Raw genomic sequence first — 6,586 nt, 5'->3', positions numbered from 1 at the left:
TTTAAGCCAGAACGTCCCAGAGATACACCTTACAATCAATGACTCAGTTTACTACACCTCCTATTAAACACTGTAGATAGATAATAGAGTACATGTACACAGACACAATTTTGTCTGTAGTCTGAACCTGCTCATTCAACACTCTGGATCTTGATCTGTATACACTACTTATACTCACTACACACTGTCACAGTGTATCCATCTTTTCTTGCTTGTTACCACTTGCTAATCTAAACCTGTCTTACAGGCACAGCTCTCCCTTTAGGCCAGAACACTCTGGGAATACACTCCTCAGTCAACAGTTCAGTTTACTACACCTCTGATTGTAAGACATAGTCAGAGTATATAGTGTACACATACAGATACAGCTTTGTCTACAGCTCAAATTAGCTCATTCAACACTCTCTAGTGTACTACTTACTTACTACACACTATTGTAGTGTATCTATCTTCTCAATCCAGTTACCTACTCACACTAACAATACTCACACCTACACTCTTAGCTAATCAATCTTACAACCTGTCTCACCCCTAATTGTTGTAGATTATAATGTATTTATATAATGTTTCAATATAATTATAAACTGTTATTTCAATAACAAACAGATATAAGGGAAAATAACTATTATTAAGATATTAAAATGATTTAAGAGCTTTATAAACAATTATAATATTTGTTATAACTAACAAGAGTGATTTAACCTTATAATTTTAGAGATCTATTGTAATACATTTTATATATTGTCAAGGAGAATAACTCTTATTTATGTTTACAAATTACACAAACCTTTCAGACTTTATAATAAATTGTAGTACTTTCTCAGAAACTAAGATCTGTTCCAAGTGTTTTTACTTTTTTTACCTTTTTCACTTATTTTATACTATTATAAGGTAGTACAAGAATTTAGACTTTTTCCCAATGATACTGTGGGAAAAATACCACAACATGAAGGTTAAAGGAAAGGGTTGTTGCCTCTTGTTTTGTAGGCACTAGGTACAAGTCACACTAATACAATTCAGTTGTAACTTTTTTTCAATATAAAAATCAACTTTCTCCTACAGTTTCTTCCTAGGAGGGGGGGTCCAACAGAGCTTTTCTCTGTTATATCTCTACTACTAGACAGTCATGTTACAAACTTTATTTCTGTATCTTAATTTATTTTTCTTACTTCTTAGTAAATACTCTAAAAACAAAGTCTAACATTTTCTTTCCTTATAATCTTTAAGACTTTTTATTATATTAAATCTGTCTAATAAATTTATTTTCTGTTATTTGCTAATGTTACTAATACAAAACTGCTTAGTCAGTTTAATCACAAATTGACTATCTAGTCTTATTAAAGGAGTATAGTGTGTAGCTATTTTCCCATTTTTAGTAATTTCTCACACACTCTAAATACATCCTAATCTTATGTAATCATTCTCCTTTTACATTATTGTAACCTGTACTATACCTTGTATAGTTATATTCCTAAGTGTATGTCTTTTACTATAAGCTTAAATGTATACTATATAGTTTACCTTCTAAATAGTAATAAAACTAAAGTTATTCTATTTTGTATTAAAGAGAGTATAGAGGTCAACAACTTGAGAGAGGTAATTAGAAAATACTGAGATTTTAAATAGTACCTGAAGAGTAAGACTATAATCCTTCTTAGTCTTAAGGTCCTTTCTAACATTTTCTATTCTAATATAATACTAACAATTAACATTTTTCCTTTAGTTATATACTTTTTACAGATTAGTCCTAAGTTCTAGAGCTCTTCTTTAGTTAGCTCTAACTGGCCACTCTATAGTTCTACTTGTATTTTACTAAGTCAAAAAATAAGTACTTTCTTTAATAAAAATATATAATCTCCTCTCTAACCCTAATTAATCCTAATCCTAGCCCTAACACCTAAACTTATTCTAAACCTAATTAGAGTAGCTCTACCCTCTCAAACCCTCCTCCTAACTTCTTACTCTGTTTATAAAAGAATTACTATATATTATAATTATATAAGTAGCTAGTTAGAGTTGTTCTAAAAAGAGCTGTAAGAGTTAGAACTATTAGTAAAAAGTTAAGACTCTTTTCCTTTAGTATAATAACTTAGGTAAGAGACTAGTCAATTTATATTATAAATATACTATAAGTTAGCTTTAAAAACATAGTACAACTTGTAAGAGAATAAACACTACAGATTGTTTTAAGGAATACTTCCTTAACAGCTCTACCTCTAAAGAGAAAAAAGTAATAAATGTATGTGTTTTAACCAAATCTAGTATGTCTCCCAGTTATTACTCATTTATAATATTTAACTAGCTTGTCTTAAGTTTTACAGAGTTGTAATACATTAATCACACTTTTAAACACATTTACTTTAAAGCTAATTAAAGACCAGTTCTTTCTTTTCTATACAAGTGTGTATAAATAATAAATAGTCTCTAGATTAGTATACAGTTGTTAACATAATAGGCAACTTTCTGAATCTATTAGAGAGTGTAAGGAGTAATAAAAAGATACAGGAATAGGCTAGTAAAAGGACTAGTATTTATCTTTATTAACTAATGTTGATTTTAAGTACTAGTTGAGGTAGAAGAGGTTAGTTGAGTCTGTAAGGTATAGACACTGAGAGGAGTCAAGAGTAAGAAGGAATAGGTAGATCTGAGTAGAATGTACAAGTTCTGAAGGTAATAATTAACAAGATAAGAGTAGTGTAGAACAATAAAGCTACACTTTGAAACAAGGTAATACAAGACAAGACAAGGTAAGAGGGAACATTTACTAATAAGACTGTCAAACTATATACTAAGAGTTATAGTAGAGAGTAACTTAATTACTAGAAAGTATGAATTACATAAGAGTATTTATAAAAAATATGAATCCTTTGTAGCTACTAGTCCTTTGTGAAAAATCCACTACTGTCTCCTTTGTATCAACCTATCTAGGACTCTAAATCTGAGTCCCCTTTATATTAATCAACTAACTGTCTAAAGGCTTAGAGTCTTACCTTTGTGAATCAGAACTATAGTCTAGAACCTAACTAGTCTGAATTGAGCAACTAAGACTATTGTGTAGGTAATAATGACATAATCAAAGGATTACTAATATGAGGATGATACAACTTTGATACAACTGAGCCCTTCTAATCAGAATGTATTAGAACATACATACTGTGTGAGTATAACATCTTCTAAGTGATTTAGAATGTAACTGTCTCTAGTTACACTCAAGAGTGTAAATTCACAAACTAGCACACTTCATGTTTCAATCTTCTGCTTCTTTTTAAGTTTGTCCTTCTTCTTCAACTATGTTATTATTGTAAAAAGTGAATCAGGTCTATAACTAAGTATAAGCCCTTACATAAAGAATACAAGAGTTACTATAGTATGTAAGAATAGTAGATCAGCTACTAGTAGTAATAGAGTGGAGGGCAGAACTAGTGTAGTTACAGGTAAGTACTTGAATGTTACATTGTCTCTAGGTCTTCTGACAAGACACTACAGTCTGATTAAGATACACTCACTATATTAAGTGTGTAAGCTAGCTTTGTACTTACTACACTATAGTAGCTCATACTTTAACTTAATACATAGGTGTTACAAATTAATACAGAGTATAGTAGCCACAAGGATGCTCTAATTAGTGAACCACTTCAAGAGTATAAAGATACTATAACTGTTGACAAACTAAGTATTACTCCTCTAACAAAGTAAGTAGTAGAGGTTGTAGTTCTGAGACTGTCTAATGTAGTTAGACATACTGTCTAGGATACTGAGACAGGTGCTCCTATTAGTGAACTAGACATTCTATAGAGTTCTGAGCTAGAGTATGAGTTGTTTGTATACTAAGTATATGAGTAAGATCAAACACTAAATAATGAGAGGTTAGATACACTCCTTTATGAGTAGTAAGGGGTGCTACTAGACAGTCAGAATGATAAGGAGGACAACTCAAACAGTATATAGTCCCTTCTTCACTTATTAACAATTTGACTGACTACTACCAGTCACTTGATCTAGATTTGAATTACATATATTTAGGTAGGAGGCATTCTGTATTGTATAAATCAGACTTTCACAAGACAGACTAGGTAGTAGAGGAGGTGGAAAACAGGCAGGTCAAGTTACAGTTCTAGAACAGTTCTCTAGTACTAGAGTCAGTACTAGACAGTAGCCTGACACCTTTAACAAGTTAGAGGTGTAGTAACTGTATCTGTTAGTATGTAGTATACATTCAAGAGTATAGTAAAACAATTGTATACTTAGTATACAAGAAGAGTAAGATCTGTTACTCTCTTACAAAGACTGGTAAGGTAGTAAGGGATACAAGGTTGAGACAGGGGAGGATAATAGTAACAAACTTGTACCCTATAGCTAGATTGTTAAGAGTGTGTCTGGAGGATCTGAGTAAGTTGTTCTAAGATTAATACTAATAGCTTTTAAAGACAACATTCTTCTAAGTGAACTCTCAGAACACTTATTGGACAACAGTGAGTTCTAGGAGGATCTAGAGCTTGAATGTAAGCTTTGTGTCCTTAGAAGGTAGGTAGCTACCTATTGTACAATGTTAGATACAATAATACAGAACATAGAGTAGCTACAGACTAGAATAAGTGTAAAGGTAAGGTGTCAGAAGGATGGACAGAAGGATAGACAGAATTAGACATTCTGTTTGGAACAACTAAACTAGTATAGGTGAGACAGTTAATATAAAAGCTGTCTGTAGAAGTAGCCAAATATAATCCCCCTCTATAGTTTTGAATAGTATTTTCTGTATGTTCATAGTAATGTACAATGTTACTAAAGTATGAGTGTAATAATTGTAAGGTAATAAGAGTGACTCAGTATTAATAAGTAAACAACAGAGGCAAGGCTATATGTATACTGAAAGTAAGGCAAATTAATAGAACAAGAACAGAACAAGAACAGAACAAAACTGAAAAAGAAACAGAGTAAAAACAGAACCAAAATAGAATAAGAACAGTACAAGAATGGAACAAGAACAGAACAAAACAGAACAAAACTCTTAATACATGACTTTGAGACTGTTGTGACTGAAGAAATGTAAAAGTGGTCTAAGAGCTACTAGACAAAAACCTGTGTATAAAAAACCTAGTAGGAAAAAACATACTACAGGGAAAACCATACAGGTTCAAAATATAAGTTTAACTATAATCTACAATTAATTAAAAGTAAAATTAAAGAAAAACAGAAGATAGAGTAGAACAGGATCAGAATGTTGTTTAGAATATTATAAGGGGTTAATAGAAGGAGGTGAATTCAAGAAAGTATGGAACACATAAGTCTATAGTAGTTATTGATTTCATTAGCTGGACTGAAGTTTTCAACAAGACATGTGACTAGAATCAAGAGTATAGTGTAGGCAAAGTACAGAACCAAGTAGAATACTGTAATGTAAAGACAGGAGACTGATCTATTGAGTTTAGCTACAATATAGGATCCTCCTTGTGTACAACAGACTACTATGTATGGTCTGAGATAGTGTAGCTTAGTTTTTTGTCTGAGATCCATTTGTGATTTAGAGTTGTGTATGAGGACAAGTTGACTAGGTTTGAAGTTAAAATCTTTAATTAAGTGTTTGTGTGTTTCTTCAAATTGTTAGAGAGAAGTGATCCAGTCTACATGAATACATTCTACAATAGCTTGAAGATTGGCCAGACGTTTCTAGAGTTAACATACTTGAGTAGTAATGAGTTCTGTTGTTGTCATGAGTTTGTCTAGTGTTAGGGTAAGATACATTACTTCTGTAATATTGAATAGGAGAAGTGGTTCAACACTATAAACAATAAAATAAGGAGACATACTAGTTGTGTAACAGATCATAATCCAATCCAACCAAAAGACAGAATGTGTGTATTCATACTATCATAGTTTATTCCCTTTAGTAGCCTTCATAAGGGCTTCCTGTATATTAAAGTAGTAGTATTTAATAATACTATTAGTTTAAGAGTTGTATACACTAATACAGATGTGATTAATGTAGTATTGGTTGTAAAGCCAATCTAGTACAGTAATAAACAGGGTTCTGTTGTTAGTAACAAGTTCTGAGCACACACTAAATCAACAGAGAATATTTTCAAAAATGAATTGTCTAATACTTTGTCTAGTCTCAGAACAAAGTAGGCAGTGAAACAATCAGCATCATGCTAAGAACTGTACATCACATGCAGACAATCACAGCAATCAATTCTGAACACCCACGTGACTCATAGAAGCCTACTCCAAGAACACCCAACTATTCTGCATTGCAAGCATTTGCAAACAGAACCACAAGAGTGTGCAGTCTCAGAATTGGCTTACACACATTGTTTTCTCCACAGGATGTACAGATCATGTGCTTATCATGGGCTCAGAACACAAGTTGTGTCACAGTGAGTGGCTCAGCAAACCATTATGTCATCATTGCCCAGATCAAAGTACTGTGATCTTCCAATCAGATAGGACATTGGGGCAATCAAAGTGTTGATCTCAGGAGACTGCCAGAAATCTTGGAACTCTCCACACTTTGTCTGTACCAATCAGATGATAACAGCATGAGAACCTTCTATTTCTTTTGATGTAAATCTTGCTTTTCCCTTTTGCA

This window comes from Fomitiporia mediterranea (assembly GCF_000271605.1).
Source record: "Fomitiporia mediterranea MF3/22 unplaced genomic scaffold FOMMEscaffold_12, whole genome shotgun sequence".
NCBI lineage: Eukaryota > Fungi > Basidiomycota > Agaricomycetes > Hymenochaetales > Hymenochaetaceae > Fomitiporia > Fomitiporia mediterranea.
The sequence above is the reverse complement of the archived record's forward strand: the minus strand, read 5'-3'. Positions refer to the sequence as shown.